Source organism: Talpa occidentalis, unplaced genomic scaffold, assembly GCF_014898055.3.
Source record: "Talpa occidentalis isolate TD23 unplaced genomic scaffold, MPIMG_talOcc4v2.1 talOcc4.7, whole genome shotgun sequence".
Taxonomy (NCBI): Eukaryota; Metazoa; Chordata; class Mammalia; order Eulipotyphla; family Talpidae; genus Talpa; species Talpa occidentalis.
In genome coordinates this window covers 32,991,093-33,014,580 of record NW_023605083.1, presented here as the reverse complement: position 1 = coordinate 33,014,580, position 23,488 = coordinate 32,991,093, and the positions used below count along the sequence as shown (strand labels likewise).

The following is a 23,488-nucleotide window of genomic DNA, read 5'->3' as shown; positions in this document are numbered from 1 at the left end:
CAATTAATGGAGGGTGGAGCTAAGCAGGGAGCGGAAGCCAGAGGAAACTTCTGAGAAGAGACTTGGAGGAGACATATGGAGCAGAGACATGTGAGGAAGAAAGGTCCACTTGCTTCTCAGCTTTGGAATTGCACCAGGGACTTGTGGAGACATGTGGAGACACTTGGAAGAGACGTGGGTAGGTGTGAGACTCGCAGGGAGGCTGTCAATGACAGCCTTCACCTGGATATGTGCTTTGATTTTGTTCCATTTGTCCCAGACTTGATGGGCCTCTTCTGACCCTTTCCTATGGCTCCATGCCAGAAGTGCCTTAGACTTGTGGCAATCTCTCAGGCCTCAGTGTCCCCTCTGTTTGGCTAGGCAATTACCCACAAGGGTATGGGTAACTATGGGTGTTTTATTTGGAAACTATTTATTTATTTAAAAAGATTTATTTATTTATTTATACAAGTACTGGATACAGTCAGAAGTGTGGGAGAGTGAGAGTGTTCACCAGAGCCACAGCGGGGAGCAGAGCAGGCAGAAGGACCGAAGTACACTGCTGAGGGGAGCAGCGGGTGGCAGGAGAGGTCTGCGCACCATGTGGGACCCTCGCCAGTTGGCCAGGGAGAAGCCGGGGATCGAACCGGCACTGCAGAGGCTGCGGGCAGCTTCACAACCCAGCGCTCAACTGCTACGCCACTGGGGAGGCCCTGGAAACTATTTATTTAAAAGAGTTATTTATTTATGCATACAAGAGCTGGGGTACAGCCCAGAGATGCAGGGCATTAGAGGATTCACCAGAGACAGAGCGGGGAACAGAACAGGCAGACTGACTGAAACACACTGCTGAGGGGAGCAACGGGTGAGACAGGAGAGGTCTGCCTTGCCATGTGGGTATCTCCCTGGCCGGCCGGGGATCGAACTTGTGCTGCAGAGGTTGCAGACAGCTTTATAGTGCTGTGCTTAACTCCTTGCGCCACCAGGGAGGCCCTTATTGGGAAACTATTATCTTTTATTCCCTCTCTATGCACACTATTGTATTAAAGTTTTTCACACTAAGAGCTTTATCTTTGCACGGTGGAGCCCATTTAGTACATGTGAGTTTAGGGGTGCTGGGGTGCCCCTTAGTCAGCACACTAACATCTCTTCCTTTTTTAGTTAGAATTACTTTCAACAATGAAGGAAACATTTGTCAGTGACAAGGGTAGATATAATGTGCTGTCAATAGTGAACAGAAATGTTTTTTTTCCCAATGCACCCACTTATTTAAAAAAAAAAAGGCTACAGAAACAAAAAAAAAGTCATACTCTTCTTTCTCTTTACCCACACATACTTCAACTTCTTCATAGAGAAATTTGGGAATTTTGGTTCAATATTGACAGTTTAATTTTGACTTTAATTAGTTGTCTGCATAACAGTAGGTAAGGATGTTTGCCAACACTAAAGATTCTTTAGAAATTTTATCTTAAAAGATTTAAAAGCCCAAGAATTTATACTTGAAATGCTCCATGACTGCCACATGGAGTAGCAATTATCACCATTATATGCGAAGCAATATTCATATTAGATTTAGATTTAGTCTTACACCTGTTCTCTCTTCCACCACCAAGACATTTTTGGTTGATACAAATTTGTGTGTGTGTGTATATATATGTGAGTTTGTGTATATACATTTGTGCCACTGCCCAGAGATACTGCTAAATATCCTACAATGCACAAGGCAACCTGAAAAAAACAAATATTATCCAGTCTAATTTCAAAAGTGGTATAGTTGAGGAATCCTGGTTTCAGTCAGACAGAAGAAATTTACTAGTATAACTGTTTTGAAAGAACCTCATCTCACTTATTGATGCTAACTATTCCTTTTCTTAAAGAAATGTTTTTACTCTCATAGCTAAGTATAATGTGGAACCCTAAACAAAAGGGATTAATTGAATAGAACTAGACTAACACAAAGGATGAAATATAACCAGATTTTTAAAGTTGTTTATTTAGACCTAACTGTAGGCATGACTCTTTTTTAAATATTGGCTGAGGCTTATTAGAATCTGGTAAAATCTTTAGTTCGTGGGTCTCTAGTAGTATATGAAGGTTCATTAGAGTCCCTATATATTTATATTTAATTTTAAAACGTGGTTTCTCTGTTGTATCTTTAGTTGTTTTATTGACGTTCTTTAAAAAAAAATTTTTTTTAAATGATTTATTTATTTATTTATACAAGCACTGGGTACAGTCAGAAGCACGGGAGGGTGAGAGAATTCACCAGAGCCAGAGCAGGGAAGAGAGCAGGAAGACTGATGAAATACACTGCTGAGGGGAGCAGCGGGAGAGGCAAGAGAGGTCTGTCATGCCATGTGGGACCCTCGCTGGCAGCCAGGGATAGAACTGGCACTGCAGAGGCTGTGGGCAGCTTCACAGTCCAGCGCTCAACTGCTGCACCACCAAGGGAGGCCCTTAAAAAAAATCTTATTTGTTCTTTATCTCTTTGTGATTTCAAAGCCCTATATTATCTTACACATTGGCATAAACAACCTTTCTTAGAGAGTCAAATACCTAACCAAGGACTTTAATATTCTAGGATGGGTTTCCATCCTAGAATAGAAACTGTCAATTAATCTTTGTGCTCCACTCTTTTTTAAAAAAATAATATTTATTTTTTTTTTGAAGAAATGGGCAGAGGTGCAGGTGGGTGAGAGTGATGACAAGAGATAGAGTGGGTTTGCAGAACAGGCAGATCTACTGAAATACACTGCTGAGGGGAGCAGCGGGCGAGACAGGAGGCGTCTGTTGTGCCATATGTGGGTTAGCTTCCTGGCTAGGTATCAAACCCAGGCCAGAGCAGTGATAGCATGATAGCGCTGAAACTTAACCCCTAGACCACCAGGGATGCCCCCTGTATTCCATTCTTGTGCTGCTTTTCATATCTCTTTGAAATGAGATTGCACTATTTTATTGACTGCATGCTCAGACCTCAGTATTCTTAAAAAGCCCGTGTTGTTTGGCTACATGGATATTGGGTTAATGAACTCACTGATCAAAATTTCTTATTTTTTTAAATAAAATCTATGCTATTCCAGAAAGGATTTGATATCTTTTATCAAAATACTTTTTCAGGCATTTAAACTACTTTGGCTATGTTTCCTGGCAGCCACATTGACCATACTCCAGACGGTTTCAGGGACAAAGTGTTTTTTAATTGTCAGATATTGAGAAGCTCTTGACTATTTGTCTAAGCCCTTGAGAAAGAAGAAACTGTGTGGCCATGTGTCACTAGGAAGTTCACTTCTCAGATGATACCATTTTGTCATCTTGCTTCATAGTTGGTATGCATTCCTCTATTCCAGAAACTAGGAGAACTGAACTTAATATGGCAAACCTATGACTCACCCACAGAAGTAAATCCCAGAAGTAAAATTATTTTTATCTCTTCTAAATCTTTTAACCCTTCTCTGATCCATGATAAGTGAGTTGATTACAAAAATTTCTGTTATAAGTGGTTAAGTATGGGTCAGAGATAACAAAAAAGATTATTTCTTACTGTGCAATAATAATTTAAATGGTTAAAATGGGAAAACCCATTTAATTTCTACTTATCTTAGACGTTAGAGATGGAACATTTGGCAAGAGTCACAGAACACTCACCCCATCACTATGGGAAGAACTAAGATTCTGGACTATAGATTTTTTTTTTTATTGAATTTAAAGGTCAGTGGCATATTGTCTTGTCACAGTCGAAGACCCAGCTCCAAAATCATTCCAGTAAGAATTTTCAAACTTTTAAAACCTACTTTATGTAAAATCTTCTGATGTCTCTTAACAGATACTTAATTTATTCAACGGTAAGGCAAAGGAAGATCTTAACTTCTTTGATATGAGGGATCTGAAGAAATTAGGAGTGAGCAAGATAAATATCAGAATGTCAGCACTATACACATTTCCTAGTGGATAAGATCTTGCCTTTGTTATTTTAATTTTCTCTGCATGGAATCAGAGAGTCTCCATGCTTTCAGTAATGATGATACAAAGTTGCAAGCCTTCTAAGGTCTTCTCAGGAAGTAATAAAGCAAGTTTAAAATTGCATTTGGCTCCAAAGGGAACACAGACACACTCATCCATTTACCCACATTTTGTTAAAACCTGCTATTTAAGTAGGTGCAGAGGTAGTGTTAGGGGGAAATGATGTCCTGGGCAAACTCCATGCAGGCTTTGTGGATGCCACCCCCTCTCCATCAAGACACTGGGAACAACAAATCCCATGATCCCCAAAGGGAGGTTGTGAGGGCCTAAGGGCAGAGTTAAGCAGCCATTTTCTCTGTGATTATAACCAGCCATGTCAGTGGGGTCGCTCTCACTTGGCTTGTGCTCTTGGCCAGGCAGGTTTGGTCCTGGAGGGTCATTTGGGATTCCAGGTCGGCGGAACAGGTAGGACACATTTAAGAATTTATCTCCCTCTTTTTCTCCCTGAGTTGTTCATTTCTATATTTTCCTTTCCCTTGTAAATAAGCCTTTTGTTAACCTTTTGTGTGTGCCTGCAGTTTAAGTCCCCTTTAAGTGCGTGGGTGAGGATCCACAGTCAGGCAAACTGTTTTATATTGAGGTTGCCCTGTAACAGTAGATTCTGGGTATTGAAAAAACAAGACAAAAATACCATTGGGCGTGAATGACGTAGTGAGGAAAATGTATATAAAATTTCAGTAAAGTGATAAGTGAACAATAGACTACATAGAGAAAGAACTGATGATGAGTAATTTGGGAGATGGTTTTAGGAAGCTTGCCCAGAGGAGACCCTTTAGTTGGGTGATGGGGAATGAGTAGGACTTCATAGGCACATGAGGTAAGTAAAGGCATTCAAGGCAGGTAAAATGCCCATGTGAATAAAGAGACTGAGATGAAAAATAACATGTGCTTCTTGAGAAACACAAATAATTTTGGTACAGTTTTGATGGAAGGATTGACATTGGGTAAAGCTGGAGGAATAAACAAAAGGCACATAGGTACAGGAATGTGGACTTTTGCTTCCAGATGACACAATAACATATTCCATTTCTGTCACATTGAGAGTTTAGAATTCCTCTTTCTCCTCTTTGTTATAATGTACTTTTCTGACATATAATGCTTCTCTGGCAATTGTAGAGAGATACAAGTGAGAGGGGGTAGAAGGCAGGGAAAGAGAAAAGTAATTTCTTTCCTCATGGAAACAAGGGAATATAAACAGAGTGGAGACTATGATAAGGTCACTATCAGTAGTTAAGCATGAGGAAAATGCCTACAGAGCATGTCTGTTCCCTTGAAGGCAAGCCCATGAGCACCTGAGAGAAGAAACATCTCCACCACTATGTCCTAGACTGGGTAGGGTGTAGTCTAGTTTGACCATAAGCATGGAGATAAGTAGAAATTCAACAACTCCAATTAGACTCCTGCCTTATAAAAAGGAGATGATTTTCCAGTTCTTGAAACAAAAATAAAGATAGGGGGGTAGAGAGAGGGAATGTGAGAGGGAGAGAGAGAGATGAGAGAATGTATATTCAAATAGTCATAAAATCACTATTTTTTTTTGGAATGTTAAAGCATGGAGCCATGTGATATTTCACCATATGCAGACTAGAATTATCAGACTTTGAAAAATGATGTCAAGAGGGGAAGAAAAGGAAAAGATTCAGTGAAGGGGGTAGTAAAATGGATTTGTGAAGCCTGTTCGTTATTTACTGCTGCATTGCACACTTGCTATGTGACCTCAAGTAGGTTAATTAAGCTCTACTTCATTTTGCCTATTTGGAAATGTTAGAAATGCCTTTCAGGGAATTTAGAAGGATTATTGTGTTTTAAGAGTTTTAAAGCATATTGAACTTTCCAGATTAAAGGGTACAGATAAAGTCTTTTAACTGTTACTGTTTTGTATCCAAAATAATCCATCTTCAGTTTCATTGATCAGACAATGCCAGATGGTTCACTCTTAGTCCAGTCTTGTTAAAGTTTAATGGTTTCTGAACTATTATTGCCAAAAACCTATCTCACTTCTATTTCCTATCCCTTCCTGAAGGTCAGCTCAAGAGATTTTTGACTCTTGGATCTTGTATCTATCCTTACTTCCATGGTGGTGGTAGTAGAAGGGGAGTAGTCTTCCCCGATGCTTATTTTGGAATCACTTACGCCTTTTAAGTTCCTCTAATTATCTCTCATCATTTAGAAAAATCCCCATAACTTACCTTTGGGTTTTTCTGTTTGGAAATCATCTTATTTATTATCCTGATTAGTAAGTAAGATGCCGTAAATACGAGCAACCAGGATATTTCTCGAAAAGGAGGTATGCTAGGGAAAGATTTTGAGGGAGAATGTCTAAAGAAAACTCACAAACTGTTCTTTACCATAGGTGGGAGTAGGGTAGGTTCTGCATTAGTGTAGCAATGAAGGAATGCATTATCTGCATACAACTGAACAATGGTAATAGAGCTGACTAAAAATTGATTTGTTTTTTTTTATCATCCCCATGCATCAGCAATTCTAAACAATGTCAACTGTAAAATACTGCCTTTAGCCTTTATACACCACTGCTCACAAATGCATACATCTTGTTCTGGCCCACACTGATAATTTTGTCCTTGTTATATTAAATGGTTTCTTTTCTCGGATAATGGATTTTCTTCTACCACTTGGCTATGAATCAATTTTGTCTTCCTGATTTCCAACCTGTGAGTGGAAGCTGTGTAGAGGGAAGGACACTTTTCAAATAACATGGTGTTTCTCCTAAAAAGCAGCAGTAGTGACACTACTATTGGGTTTTGATAAGAAAGGAAACAGAAGTAAAAGAAGACATCCTTGCTGTCATTCACATAGTCTAGGATCTATGACTCCCTGCAATATTATTAACTAGTCAAGTCACATATGCAAATGAGTTCTTTCCATTGGCTGCTGCTGAGTTCAATGACAATTGTTTTCCTTAACTACAGTTGTGCTTAATTCTCAGAAAGAAATAATGACTTTCTGCAACTTCTTCAGGCCATTTTGCCTTTAGAATATTCTTTGCAAAAAGAACATCCTCAGTAGTCAATTTTTATGCAGCCAGACACCAATATAAGTTTGCACTGCTTTAGTAATTATGTATATGGAGAAGATAGAAAAAATCCTTTTTTTTTAAAAGATTTATTTATTTATTTATACAAGCACTGGGTACAGTCAGAAGTGCAGGAGGGTGAGAGAATTCACCAGAGCCTGAGTGGGGAGCAGAACAGGCAGACTGAAGAAATACACTGCTGAGGGGAGCAGTGGGTGGCAGGAGAGGTCTGCACGCCACATGGGGCCATTGCCCGGCAGCAGGGGATTGAACCGGCGCTGCAGAGGCTGCGGGCACCTTCGCAGCCCAGTGCTCAACTGCTGCTCCACCAGGGGAGGCCCCAGAAAAAACTCTTGTTGTTGCTCAACTTCCAGACAGATTATCCTGAAGGATAAATTTTGACTAAAGTAAGGACATAGCTTTCTTGATGTTTTGATTTGTAGAACTGGTATCTCCTTGAAATCTACCTCTCTACCTTTCATGAAGGCTGGTGCTGTACTTCCTTTATTTTCATTTATAATCTATTTTTTGATTAATGTGGTAACTATATTTAGCACATTTCCACAACTGGACTCTCCAGGGATTGGAAATTTTCACCACCAACAGAGGTGAAGCAGATTTGAGACGTCAGTGAAGAGATAGACTTTAGTCATTAGTCAGAACCTGATCTTTGTATTCTTAGTCTGAGGAACTTACATCGCCCAAGTTGCAAGTTTGATCAAGCATACCTAAGGCTTCCAAAGGAACTCCAACCTTAGGAAGTGGCTTACAGACCTTCTCTTCTAAACCTTAGTTAGATGCTTGAATCCCTTTTCAGTAAGATATTTTTGGTTACATGTTTATTTATATTAATTGACATACCATTGGTTTACATAACTACTAGTATTTTTGATCAAATATTTCATCAATTCTTGTTGGCATAATTCCAGTGGTGGGGATAGCATTATGTTCAGTTATATTCCATTTCAAATTTTATGGTATAATAGTATACATTTTAGCATTCTTCTTTATTTTGAATTGGAATCTGCCTCTTGTTTGTACTCTTGGGTGACCAAGCAAAGAAAAAAAATCTTAAAATGAACACATGCTTTTCTTGTTTGCTGGAAGTAGATGGCAATTAGAACCTCATCTGCCACATATATTCTTTGTAACTTAGCTGTGATACAGAGTGAAAATGATAACTCTGGAAATAGTGAAAAAAATTCAAATCTGGACTTAAAAGAGGTTACAAAATGCTGTGTATTCTATGAGAATAAGATACTTGGAGGAAATTATACTGTATCTTTGTTTCCTCATTCCAGCCTCAGCTTAACAGGAATAAATATGTACCAAAATCACAAAATGATAGTAGGACTGGTAGTGGTTGCTTGTATTGAGTGTGTGTGTGTGTGTGTGTGTGTGTGTGTGTGAGTAAGGGAATTGCAAAAAGGAAGGGGGATGTCCCAACCATTTTATTTTTGATATTGGGGAAGAGAAATTTCTGGGGCCCTGACTGACCTACTCACCCTTCCCCTCACATTGTGCCCTACCTCTTGGTCCCCATTTGGACAGTCAGAGTCATCTCTTTTATTTTGGATAAATAGCTGCCTCTCTGAGCCAATACCTTTGACAATTTATTTACACCTGGAAGTTCTTTCTTGGTGGAGTTTCATGCCCTCAGCAGCAGTGGCTCCTTACCTAATCTTAGAAAAACTTCTTTAGAGTCCACTCTCAATGGCTTCTTCCTCTGAAGGAGTCTTGAAGAGAGTTCTCGGGTTTAAGGAAAAGAGGCGCAAGTTGACCTTTTATGGAAGATCATGAGTGGCACCTGAGCTGGAATCAGAATTCAGATAATATGACAAGACAGATGTCACAGTTTTAGGGTTACTGACATACCTGCTGTGCAAAATCCTGAGACAATCAGGGAAATAAATCTCAATCATGTCAAACACATCAAGACAATGAACAAATGCTTTCTTCTCTCCAGGTCTCTGTCTCCTTGACTGTAAAATGAGTAGGTGGGATTGAGTTGAAAATGAAAATTCTTTTGAGTTCTTACAGTCTAAGGTTGGTGTTGAAATAAGAGTTCAAAATCAGGTTTGAGCTGAAAGTGGGAGGAGAGAGACTGTGTTGTCATTTAAACCCTTTGTAAAATCCTTTTGAAAATATTCACCCTGAACTTGAAAGTGATTTACTTTCTCAAACATTGGCAAAGCTTTCAAACCAAAGGACTTCCTCCCCGTGTATAAGGTGGAAGAAGCAGTGTGTGACAGACTAAAGTGAATACTTTATGTTTAGGTGGGTTTGAACACATCTGAGGTAACTGTTACTTTGATAGAAAAATGTTTAATGGGTAGTTATAGAGATGAAAGCACAAATTTGTATAGCATAAGTTTATGGAGTAAGTAGGAACCTGGATGTGTTATAGTAGCAATGCTGCTCAAAGGAATCATATTTGCTTAAGACAAAACCCACAGGTTCTAGATAATCAAGCCCTGAGGATATTAAAACATAACTAGTGACCAGGGAGGCGACACCAAGAATCATTAGTCTTCTCCTTTAATGGATTAATTTTTGCTATGAAACTTCATCGCTCTTGAATTCCTTGACCCTCCTTACATCCTGTAATTTTTCTGTTCATCACCATTATTAATCATAGAGATTTATGGTCAATCAAGTATTTCAGTCAAGAATGCTATATAATGTGATAGGAGGGCAGAGATGAAGAGGAGAGAGGAGTTAGGATGTTTCTTAAGATTTTTGGCTTGGAAGATTGGGTAAAAGTTAGTGCCACTCACAAAAGCAGAGACAAAAGAAGAGAAAGCCTGCTTTGTGGAAAAGATGACAAATCTATTTTGACATTTTGCATTTGAGATGTATATGGGTATCCTTGAAGTGAAATGCCTAGTAGGCAGGTAATATCCACTTACATGGATCTGTAGCACATGAGTGACAGTGAAAGTTACAAGTGCAGATGGGGTTTCCAAGGGACATTGCAGAATGGAAAACAGAGTAGTATCCCTACATTTCCCCATTAGGGAGACAAAATAGAGCATATCAGATGTTAGGAGAAAAAGTCAGGGAAGGGGATTTCTTGGAAGTTAAGTGGAAAATAAAGCTTTCTAGAGGAAGGAAAATGTAAATATCCCACAAGGAACAGTGGTATAGATACCTTAGAGAGTTCAAGTCAGTGAAAGACCTGTAAATAACTCCTAGCAGGTAGCACCTCTTCTCCAATCCTTTATTCTCCATGAGGGGTGGTTTCCCCATATCCTTCACACTGTTTTCTTGCTCCTTTCTTGGGTCTCAGGAAATTGCTGTTGGTCATTTTCCTTAATTGGAGTTTATCTATTGATTAAAGTGATCACTGGAGCAGTATGGAATTTAAACTATCTCCTTACTCTTCTTTCTAGAACAGTCAGAGAGAAATCTGGGTTAAGTATAGCTGCCTTGAAAACACAAAATTATCCTTGAATTAACTAGTCTGGGGGTGTAGGAAGTCTCTCCTTTGTTGTGGAACTCAAACAGGGAAGAGGAACACTATTAATCATGCCTCACCAAACCCTCCAACAATCAACAGTAAACTTGGCAAATATGACCTCCTTGTTGTTCTTTGTGTGAGCAGTTTTGGCCAGATTTCAGAGTGCTGCAGAGTGGTTTCGAAGAGAGGAAACAGAGATGATGAAAAAATATACTCTTTTAAGAAATGTAAGTAAAACAAAGAAGGTACTATGCAGAGGACAAGTAATGCTTTGGGGAACTTTTATTTTTGTTTTTATTATTATTTTTTTAATTATACAGATTTTTTAAAAAGATTCATTAATTTCTATCCAAGCCCTGGGGCACAGGCTAGAGGTGCAAGAGGGTAAGAGGACTCACCAGAGACAGGGCAGGGAGCAGAACAGGCAGACAGACTGAAATACACTGCTGAGGGGAGCAGCGGGCGAGGCAGGATCGGTCTGCCGCACCATGTGGGTATCTCCCTGGCCAGCTGGGAATCAAACCATGCTGCAGAGACTGCGGACAGCCTCACAGCACTGCACTCAACCAGCTGCGCCACCTGGGAGGCCTGGGGAACTTTTATTTTTAAGTTAAGTTCAAATTCTAGATTGCATTATGGGAAAGGAGACAGGATGAAATTTTAAGAAGGAATGGGGGTAATTCAAAATCTCTGAGGACTTTGGGGTTTCAATTTTGAACAGATGTGAAATAGCTCTTGCTTGGAGATAGAAGGGGCTAAGAAAAAATTAGGTTTGGATGCCTTTCTGTGGTCTTTTAGGGAGTTGATGGAACAAAGAGAGTAGGTATCTGGTAAGTTGAGGGAGTTCACACTATCATCACAAAAACTCTGTCATAGAATTACAGAATGTGAAACTGCAGCATTGAAAGGGGTTGTTGTTGATTAGTTTATCAACCTCAGTCTTCACTTCCCTGTGATAATTCATTCATGCCCTGTGTTATATAATATTGTAATACCTTTCCATTGGGGGGAGTATATCTTCCATTGATTTTGGACTTGTCCATGTGACTCATTTTGGACAACTGATGTTGGTAGATGTGATCTGAGAATGAATAGGCTTTATGTGTGCTTGTGCAGTTTGACTTGATGAGCATAAGGTAACCAGGCCCTGGATCAGCATTTGGTCTGAACAACATACAAAGCAGTTGTGGTATAAACCTAAAGGTGTGGATCCTAATGAATATCCTTTTTATTTAAAAAAAAATCCACAACAGAGATAGTGTGGGGAGCAGGACAGGCAGATTGACTGAAATACACTGCTGAGGGGAGCAGTGGGTGAGTCAGGAGAGATCTCCTGTGCCATGTGGGTCACCTCCCTTGCAGGGGATTGAACTTATGCAGCACTGGCTGAGGATAGCTTCACAGTGCTTTGTCTTAACCTCTTGTGCCACTGGGGAGGTCCCCAGTAGTGAATATCCTTTTAAGGAGATGAACTAGTACAGATCTAGTGAGGTGTGTGGGCACGACTCAGAATAAATCTAATTATTCTTCTGCAAGAAATTCTTTCATATGTTTGAAGACTCATGCCTATGAGACATCTCTTTTTCATGTTTTAGTTATAATAAATTAATATTTGACTTTCACTCCCCTATTCTTCTACACATCTTTTTATTCCTCAGGTATTGAAAAGTTAATGCCTATATTTGCCAAACATGTAGCTAAGATACTGGTTGCAAGGTAAATTGGTTCAGTTGGATGCATCAGTATATTTGGAAGGCAGAAGAGTGGTGGAGGCCATTTTCAACTTGTTAGCAAGTTCATGAGGGTTTAGGGGCTATTGCTTTGACTGGACTTAGCATTCTTCTGTCTAGTAACTAGCTCCATGAGTGTTAAGAAGCATTGGCAGTGTCCATACCTTCCTGATCTCTGGATTATAACTCTAGTGGATGTTCTTCAACTTTGTTAAGTGGGGCCTTCTTAACTTTATACTCATGCTTTTAACCTTCCAACATTTCTGTATGCATTAAATTCTCTGGGTTACGTACATTTCTGCTTGAGATATTTTGAGTGAGTTTTCCATTTCCTATATTAAACTCTGATTGACTCACAATCCAAGCCTTTCTCTTTCCAACATTTTTTTTTTTTAATTATGTAGGCTACTCAGTTGGGTCTCTGGCTGCCCAACTATTTGTGACCAATTTGCATCAGAATGCAAATCAATTTAGCTATTAAGCACACTTCACTCAGTTCATCTGATTTATTTTATTTTTTTTATTTTTTGGAGCAAGATTTTCTCGTAAAAATCTTTTTATTTATATTTATGTTTTGGCACAGGGTCTAGATCTCATTGTATACTTTGATTATTACTGGCTTACACAGAGGCCACACACCATATACTCTGTATTTTCTCCCTCTAGGCATTAGAATTGCTACTTATTTTGTTTTTATTGATAATTGAAATTTTACCTTAGGGAACATATGTTTCCTGGGGTTGCATTATCCATCTGTAATGGAAAATTTCGTTTAAAAAATTATGTGACTTCTCCCAAGTCTTTTTTCTCCCTTTTGAAATAATCCCTTTTAAAAGTAATTACTTTCATTAACAAAGCAAGCATGCCCATGATAAAATAAAAGTTTCAGCACTTGCATTAATGTTTAAGCACAGAATACAATAATATGAAAAGCGAAAATCACTTTTCTATCTCTTTCACTCCTCAGTCAACTCTAAGGTAACTTTTGACATTAAAAAAAGCTAATTTTTGGTGAAAATACCCTTAGTTGAACCTTACAACTATAGTTGTGCCATTACTTTCCTCACCCAAGGTTAAGAATGTGGACTTCTGTGCTGTATGCCACTGCTAATCTGTCATGATGACTTTTCAATAACCAAACCACTGAGTGTATTTGACCTTCATGCTGTTGCCACAGGGCAGGGATTTAATTTTAACATCAGTTTTTGATCAAAGTATGGGATATCTTTATTAGTAGTATAGATATATACTTTGTAGTAGTAAATTGTTAAAAACTATTCACATCATCTGTAAAATATTAGGACTGTAAACCTAAGTTCAAATTTCTATTTAAAATTTTTTCACAACTAGACTTGAAACTTAAATTAAACTTAGCTGATTTACCCCTCTATTCTTTTAAAAGATGGTGAAGTTCATTTCAGTGCAAAACAAAACAAAGACAACTCTAATTTCCCCCAATAGTTTTTGAAAAATTGTGTGTGTGCTTTAAAAATAGACTTTCTCTGCTTACTGTTGGCTTTCTCTATTGAAAAGCTTCATTTTGATCTTCAGATGTATTTTTTAAGTTGATAGCCTTTGCTTAGGTGACCCTAGGGGATCACCAGCTTTAAACATGTAGTCTAGTCCTGGCCACAGGAACTACCAAAGACAAAGTATACAATGTTTTTGCTTTCATGGTTTTAGAATAAAAGAAACACATTTTTTTTTTCCCCTCAGAGTTTACCACTGATCTACAGAGTACTTACAAGATAACATAATACAATGTGTTACCAAGTATTTGAATTAAAAGAACATAAAGAAACTGAATATATAGTGAGGGGAATACCTACCTTCATTACTTATCTATGTAAAATACAAAGTAGGTTGCCTACCCTTTTGAGAGCTTCTTCAAGATTTCTATCTCCATAAATTTATACAATCTTACACCTTATGCTGTATAAGTTGATTTAATTGATATCCTTGTTCATCGAAAGACATAATCTTATGGGACTCTCTCTTGACACTCAGAAATGCCTCACTGAAAGAAACACCAAGGTTTTAAAGGAAATACAGTATCATGTGAGAAAAGTTGGTTTTGCAGTCAATCCTGCTTACTGAAAATGTCTTCTTAGGAAAAGCTATTTTGCTATTATATTCTTCAGGTTTTTTTTTCTGTACATAAGTTATATAATAAAACGAGTTTGAATTATGATGTAAGGTAAAGTATGTGATGCTGGACTCAATATTAAATAGTAAGTGTTCATGTTCCTAACCTCCCTGCTATATCTTTGACTTTGGGATATCTTAGAGTTAAGCTCAGATACCAGAGAATGAAGTCCTGTTCCATTAGCATGCATCTACTGGTAATTGATGACAGATAGCTAGACTTTCTAAGAAACCCAGAGTTCTAAAAACTGGCTATAAATGATGTTGGAAATCAACAGTTTCTTTCAATCCTCAGAATATCTCTATGACTGTATGAAGTATCTCATATGGAGATAATACCAGATCTAAAATTGAGGTGATTCAAGAGTGAGAATCCTGAATGACTTTCCCATTTCATGATAAGCCCTAATCACAAGAATCCTTTGTTACTTTTCAGAGATTGATTAAAAAAGAAACACTTATGAGATATGATTTATGCAATAAAATTCACCCATTTTAAGTGTAATCCAGGAATTTTTAGTAAATTTATAGAACTTTCATCACAATCTATTGTTGGGACATACCCATCAATCCTCAAATATCCCTTGTATCTGTTTGTAGTCAGTCTCTGATGCCACCTCAGCCCCAGGATGACTCTAATATACTTTAGGTCTTTTTTTGATTTGCCTATTTCAGAGGATGGTTTTTCTGGAGATTTTAGTCACTCTGATTCACAAAAGGATTGGAAGAATGCATAAGATCCGATTTCTTGACACTGTGTGCTGCCCGCTTCCCAGTGATGAAAAGCAGTTTCCTGGCAATTCATCTAAGAATGCCTCATTCTACTGGAGAGACATAGGACCAGCAGGCAACTAGCTGGGGAACTATATCAGTCAGGGTCTAGTCAGGAGATAGAAAGACATTCTGGTTATTTTAGTAGAGAGCATTTAACATTAATGGTTATTTAAAAGTTATTGAAGAGTTGAAAAGGCAAACACAGAGCACTAATATCACAAAAGGGAGTTGTAGTTACCAGCTCTTGGGCTGGGAACTTAGGGAAATATTGTAATTATTAAAACTGGGAAGTTTGGTTCCCAGTGGTGATGAGACTGGGAACCAATTTTTGAAAAGAGGGTGGCAGACAGCTGATCCCTGTGTTTGAGAGAATTTGATAAGACTGGTCTACAATTGTCAAAAAACTGCAAGCAGGGTTCAAGTGAATTCAACTTTTGCTACTGGAACAACTGATGCTTTGAAGTTCAAAAATGTTGGTTGGATGATGCTGACAGTAACAGGAAACCAAAAGGGAACAGACATATTTTTTCTTTCTCCTCCAGATGTCCAGGCTTCCTCTAGTGTTCCCTGTTGGCAAAGTTTAACAGGGAACAGAGAACAAAGCAGAAATGTGGTTCATAGCATCTCAGTCCCAGCATCACACAGCTGAGTCAGAAGATGAGTTAAAGCTGAAATCAACAATTTAATAAGTGACACTGGTTCTCAAATCCAGGTCTGTCTAATTTTAAAGCTTCTGATCTAAAATACCTCTATATACTACTAATTTTGTTTATATTCTGCCTCTCATTTATCAAGTCCCAAACACTTATACACTTCAGTAGTTGAATGTCTCAGTTTTTTACAAACTTAGGCATTAAGATTCAAAATATATAGTTTTCACTTATTTGATTCACAGATTTCTTCCAAGACTGTCATTCAAAAATAACTATTTGGAATCACTGTTTTTCACCTGAATTCAGAATCTCTCTGCTATTCCAGGTTTGCACAAACTCCTGGAGTTGTCCTTGGCAATCCAAACAAACAATATGCTCTTGATGCCTCTTTATTAATATCATCAATTCAAAGACATTGTATGTCTTTGGTATGGATGGTATTTAATGGCATAGGGGACACTATTCCTGTTTAAATAGTACCTTTTGCTAAGGAAGATGAAACACAGCTCATCTATTGCTAGGTTGTTTGGGAATTTCATTTACTTCTTAACATTAACTGCAGTGAAATAAGTGTTGCCCACAATTATTTTTTCTCATATTTGAATCGTTTTCCATATATAAACACTTTATAATGCATCTTCCTGTGAGATGGAATGTATGAAGAATCAGAGGTTTACTATAAATGATTTAATCATCCTAGTAGTCAATAAATATTTGTTGAGTAAGTGTATGCATAAATAAGTTATTTCCTTTCTCTTAATTTGAAAACAATTCATTTTCCTTAGAAATAACTTATCTCTCTCTTATGTTTTTCTAGCAAAATTAAAATTTAAAAATTAAACCCAAAGTGAATGTGTATGTGTATGTGTGTGTGTGTGTGTGTTTACAATGGTGTGGCAGGTAGTCTAGGCTTTACTTTGTTTATTTTGTGTGGTTCATTTTGCAACTTTATCAGTGGTTTGAAAAGCCAATATCAAAATATCAAGCATTTTGGTTCAAAGTGATTGAAAGGTGCAATGCAAAAATAAAATAGCAAATAACTCAAAAAAAAATCTAGCAAAGCACTCAAATAGACTTTTCTCCACTGATAATATGCTAATGGACAATCAGCACATGAAAAGATGGTTAATACCACTAGTCAACTGGGAAATGTAAATCAAAAACAGTGCGCTACCACAATACCTAGGATAGCTATAATAAATTTAAAAAAAGGAAAATAACTCATGTTGACAAGGATGTTGAGAAACTGGAACCACTGTGCATTACATTGGGAATGGGACATGGTACATCTACTGAATAAAATAGTTAAACTTAGAATTACCTTGTGACCCAGCAACTCCACTGCTACGATATACACAAGAGAACTAAAAACAGGTGTTCTAACAGCAAATTCTATGTGAATGTTCACAGTAGCATTATTCATAATATAACCAAAGTGGTAACGGCATAAATGTCCAGCCACTGATGATAAACAAAAAGTGGTATATTATATACAATGGGATATTATCTAGTCACAAAAAGGCAGAGAAATATGGATGTAATTTTTATACATTATGATAAGGGAAGGGATTCAGATAAAATGTTAATAATAGACAAATACATAGAGGCAGAGAGCAGATTGCCAGGGTCTGGGAGAGGGGGGACAGAAATGGGAGCTGACTGCTTAATTAATATAAAATTTATTTGGGAGGTGATACAAATGTTTTGAAATTAGATTATGGCGATGGTTACACTGCATTGTGATTGCACTGAATGTCACTGAATTGTACACTTTTAAATGGTTAAAATGGTGAGTTTTATGTTATGTTAGTTTTACCATAATTAAAAACAAATGATTAATAGGGAATACATTCAGATGGAAGAGACATTTAAAACAAAGAATAATGGGTTATATGAGGAATGAAAAAGCAAGTTAGGGACATATAGACTAATTAATTATAGAACAGCAAGTAAAGCTAAATTTTTCAGCTATTGTTCTTTCCAAAATCTTAATATCAGAGGACTTTTATTAAAAAATTAAAACGCACAGGGAAAAAAAAAAGAGTTTTATTGTGTATTATAAAGCATCAAATATAGAAAGCTATTAAAGATAATCTGCTTTTTCTGATAACAATTAAACAAGCCACTCTATCCTGGTATTGTGATTGGTGTCAACAATGAGCCTTTTCTTTATGTTAAGTGTTTTTTCCTCATTCGTAATTTCATAATCTTATTCATACAGATTCACAAGTGAGAATTAAAGTGACACTGGTTTAAATGTGCAGGTTGAAGATATAGAACATATTCCAATCTAATTTATCTGTCTAGATATAATTATAGAAGGGAAGGATTAAAGTAAGAGTAAACATTTCAATTTTCTGAGTTTCCTTTCAATCATCTTGTTGTATTTCTGTTTAGTACAAAATGAATGAAGCAGGAAAGGTTAAATGGAAACTCTTGTCCCTACCCGATGTTTCCAGGGTGACTATGGTTAGTAGGCTAAAGAGAGGGTTGTTTTTCTCTGAATGCTCTCTCTAGGACTGGGTGGTCATTTGCACAAAGTGGCAAGAATTTAGTGACTCTCTGAAATTGTATGATATTGGAGAGTAAGATTGGGAGCACAATAGCCATAGATCTGTCTTCTTTATTTTATTTTAATATATATTTTTATTTATATATTTTTTACATCTTTGTTCATTTTTAAACAATGTTTGCTTTCACCTCCCCCTCCCCAGGTGTAGTCCCCGTAGAGTTTCCTTGACCAATGCACCCGTGCACCATCACCTCAGTCCCTTGTGCTCCTCCCTCTGATCCCTCTCCCTCCTCCTCCCTCTGCAGAATGTTTCTGGTTTATAATTGTCTGTTTTTGTTTTGTTTTATTGTGTTTTGTAATGCTATTATTTTGCACACTGATGTCTTATTTGCTTCCCCTATATTCCAATATTTTTTGTTTTCCTTCTGACTTTTTTCACTGAGCATAATTCCTTCTAGCTCCATCCGTGTTGCTGCAAATTGCATGAGTGTATCTTTTTTGATTGCTGAATAGTATTGGATCTGGCTTCTTTTATGCCTAGAAGAGGGGAACTAAGTGGTATTCAGTTCTTTTATGCCAGTACCGTCATACACATTGCTAAAGTAACGCTTGACAAATAACCTGATGGTCAGAGTCTCATCCCTGTCCTGCCACCCTCTTCATAATTCAGAAACCACAAAGTTAATGCATGAACCAGCAAGGAGCCACTAGCTCCCTGAGAGCTAGTTCTCAACGTAATGCTATTTCTAATGGGTTCCTGCCTGTGCAGTATCAGTGTTTAAGCATGTTGAGCCTAACTCTTTATGTTAAAGACCAAAGTACTTATACCATATTTTATTAATACATACTCTGAAAATTACTGCACATCAGCATTCCACTAGACACTATATTCAATGGTTAGCAATACAGTGTCTATTCTGTAGAGTTCATAGTCTAGTGAAAGAAACAGGCAATAATATGTGAGAAATAAACTTTTGTTTCCTATTTTTACTTTTTTCCTTACCTAACTAGATTCAATTAGTCTTCAATTAGAGCCTTCAAGTTACCATTTCCTGAGATATTAGTATATCGACACGCACATCTTTCAAAATAACTCTTCTGACTCTGGCTACCCTACCTCCACACTAAAATTTGGAAAACGCTATGTGAAATTACAATTTTGGTAGCTAATGGGTCTTCAACTTGAGGACTGTCTTTCCAGTTTTGTGAGGGTGGTGTGTGTGTGCTTATGTGAGTGTGTATTTGTGTGTCTGTGTTTTCACCCTGCCTCTGCTGAAATCTATATTTGTTTTTAATTGCTTTTTTATTGTCCTCAACTACTTTATGGATTTGCTAATTAGATGTTATATAACATAGAGGTTTTTAGACCAAGACTACTCTTGCTCATGGTACTTATCAAGATCATACAGAAGAAATGATTGCTGTCCTCTTTTTTGACTCTGTTTTCTGTGTGGATCTTCAAAGTCATGGGCAGTTCACAAAAGACAGCTTTGTCTAGCACTTGGATTTGTTCCCTTGTGTTGTCTCACTGATGCTATAATTATGGGTGCATGTAGGAACTTCCACATAATTCCTCCTGCTTGTGGTTTACTCATACCTTCCCTGATCTGCTCTTTGAATACTAATCTTTTTCATTCACCACAAGGTTGCATCTCCTTCTATTCTGTTGGTCCTGCCTGTGACTGAAACGACTTTGACAGTTGAACTTTCAAAAGCAAGATTTCCTTTGACCAAATTCTTGGGTTGTTGTGCACCCCCTCAAACCCCCGCCCAAGAGTAGCCACTATAGTAGGCACTTCATGTGGCATTTTTCGTTTAGCCAAAGCATATAATTTTTGTCATTGTGTCTTTATTTTTGGACTAATGAGATTAATAGTTGTGTTATCACACTTAGGACCATTTCAGAGACTCAATTATGAATCAGTGAGCAAAATCCACAGAATATTCCTTTTCCAAAGAACAAAGTGCTAGAGGTGAGAAATAATATTTTTGGCCATGAAAACAACCTAAGGGAGAACAGTTGGAGTTTATTTTAAATACAAAAAAGTGATTTATTGACTTAAAAAGTTTATTCCCTGCTGAAACAATCTGAAAGTAGCAATGGCAGTAGGTCCATTAAATTCATGATATGATAAATTTCGGTTATTGGCACAAACATTAAGTATCTTGATATGTATAGTCACAGTCTGATAAATATTGCTAAATTTGGGTTTATCATGACAAGATATTGAGAAATGCACAAAATTTATGACATGTTATGGTAATGTGATATGTCACTAAATTGATGAAAAATCCATCCTCTTTGAATCATTTTATGAAAACTGCTAGCAAAGAAAAAAAAGAGTCCAAAATACAGGAAAGATGGGTCAAGCTTGGAGGCAAATACAAATTAGGCTCTAGCGGTTCTTTAAAAATATCAGTCTCTTCTCTTATAGTGGTCAAAGTTGTCAGATTTTGTATTCTTGAATTTGTAAAATGGGTCATGGAGGTGTTGATGAGTGGCCATCCAGAATAGAAAATATAAGCCTGCCTTTATTTATGCAGATCTCTCTATAAACACATCTCAATTCTTTCCATCCTTAGAAGATCCTAAGCCTTATGAGCACAAGTAAATGAGAGAAATCAGCGATTATGAAAAATAACTTTTGAGTCAGATTTACCTGGTAAAATGGTGGAAATGGAAAAAATGGAGGAAATGGCTTGCGAATCTAGATATTTACTCAAGTACTTATACCATATTTTCTCTCTAATGGTAATATTAGATGCTCTGCAAGGATCTTGCTTTATTTCTTCCCTCACAGATTATGTCTCCAATTGCTATTTTCTACTTACTATGAGTCATATGTTCCTGCTTCTTTATGTGCTTAATTATTTTTATTGGCTGCCACATACGATGAATTGTACGTATTGGGTACTGGATGTTTTTGTGTTCCTATAAATATTATTAATATTTACTATGGTACACAGTTCAGTAACTTGAAAGTGGTTTTCTCCTTTTGGATATGGTGAGACCAGAATATTAAGAGTAGGGTTGTTTTCTGCTCTACTGAGGCACCACTCACCTGATTATGTTACCCAAATGCCCATAAATTATGAAAATTTACACTTGACACATGAGAAAAAGAATTATTTCTAGTCCTGTGAGAAGCCCTGGATTGCTTCCTCTGATACCTTTAGATAACTTTTTTCATGGCTTCAAGTTGTTTCTTCATTTACAAGAAGACTTGAGGGGGATGTTTTGCAGACCTCTAGAGTTCTTTCTCTATGTAGTTTTCTCTTCTCTGGTTCACTGCCCAGAAAACATTGGCTGTCATGACCTTCCCAGACAACAAGCTTCATCTCCTGAGTTCTGTTGAGGAGGTCACCGATGGGATGTAACCACCCGTTGACCTGTCAGCTGTACCTGGGCAATCAGCAGCTCCTCACCCTTGCCCCTGTCGTTGGGATGTATACCCCACCACCATTCCTGCACTAGGTATTATTTCAAGGGCATACAGACTGAGAGAGTAATCTATTGTTGAATTCATCTGGACTGTCTGTGATAGAACCCTGCTGAAGATTCTATCTAAACCCTAAGACCCTGAAGGGGAGGTGCAGAGATCTATTTACCTTACAGTCACCCAAGGCAAGCCTCCTGTATAAGTTCCCTTGCTTATTAAAACTGCCATCTACCAATTTGGAGTGATTCGTCTCTTTCTTCAATATCTCCTTGTTCACAGTGTAGAGGACAGTTTCAAATTTCACCTTGGGAACTCCCAAGATTGCAAAGCTAGCAAACCCAAAAAGAACACTGGCACTTTCTGAGTTTTCCTTCCTTTACAGCAGGCTGAAAACTCTCAAGGCAATAAGGTGAGGTACCGATAGGGCTCACCTTATTTGTTTCTCTTTCTCAAGGATCACTGTCCTATGCTGCCTGATGTGCAATGTCTGAAAACCATATTTTCTTCTCTTTTTTTAATGGAAGGGTAAATCCAGTCTGTGTGACTCCATCTTGCTCAGAAGAGGATGAAGTCTCTTTGCTTCACATGTGACAGCAGGTAAAATCCCTTAGCAGGGGCAGGATCGCTACACTAAAAAGGAGATTCGAGATGTATGAACTCATCATAGTATAAATTCAGCTTTTATTCATGCAATAATATTGCTTTCCTTCACAACTGTTCCATATGTATATTCTTACCAGCATTTTCATAGGACTTTACATATTCATATATATATAAACATGTTTATATATATAAACATATAAACATGCATATTCATATATACATATATATGTAATAAATAGTTACACTAATATGTATTATATTATAATATTTATTTTATTTTATTGAGGTAACATTGGTTCACAACACTGTATGTAGTTCAGAGGTATAAGTTCACCCCTCTTCAGATGCTTGACATCTTCACCACTGATCATGACAATGTTGGAGTGAATCTTTAATCCCAAATGATAGTTATTGATTACATGCATACAGAGGGGTATGAAAAGAAAGAAATGCTCTTAAGGAAACTTTTCTTGGACTTTTTTGAGTTTTCCAGACCTTCAGTTACCACTCCTCCATTTTATTGAGATATAATTGACATATGTCACTGTATAAGTTTACATTTTATCACATAATGGTTTGACTTACATACATTGTGAAATGTTTACTGCAATAAATTTATAGTTAGTATTCATTATCTAATAGAGATAGACTAAAAAGAAAACAATAAATCAAATAAAAAATTTCTTGAACTATGTTGATGAAAATGCACCCAGAATAGGGACATTTTAGAGAATATTTGTTTGTTCTGCATTTGGGAAGCAAGGCCATTAAAAAGGGAGTGTTTTGAGGGATTAAAAACCAGTCACTCAACTAGTTAGTTCTTGGCAGGGTAAAGGCTCAGACTGCTATCTTGCAACCTTGAACCCACTGAACTCACTCTCGTCTTTTTTTTTTTGCTGGGGGTAAAAACCTAATTCTCAGGTTATGGTTTTCATCTTTTGTTCAGAAATATTAGAAAAGAAGGGCTAGTTTTGTGTGCCCATTCATTTCTCCATGCATTGATCCCACAAATACTTACACAAAGCGAATCTGTTCCAGAGAGTGTGCTAAGAGCTGAAGATATAGTAGCAAACAAGAAGTCATGGGACCATCTTCAGAGCTAACAGTCTGGTAATAAGGATGACTATTTGACAAACAG

General features: G+C 37.4%; 1 long non-coding RNA gene across 1 annotated transcript in view; it reads left to right on the top strand.

The window, feature by feature from the left end:
- Positions 1–4,350: 4,350 nt before the first annotated feature.
- The window catches only part of LOC119232763 (uncharacterized), a 411,864-nt gene continuing 392,726 nt past the window's right edge, over positions 4,351–23,488 (top strand). The window contains exons 1-2 of the long non-coding RNA XR_005122197.2: positions 4,351–4,404; positions 22,272–22,344. This is a non-coding gene — a long non-coding RNA (uncharacterized LOC119232763). The remainder of the gene's footprint in view (positions 4,405–22,271; positions 22,345–23,488) is intronic.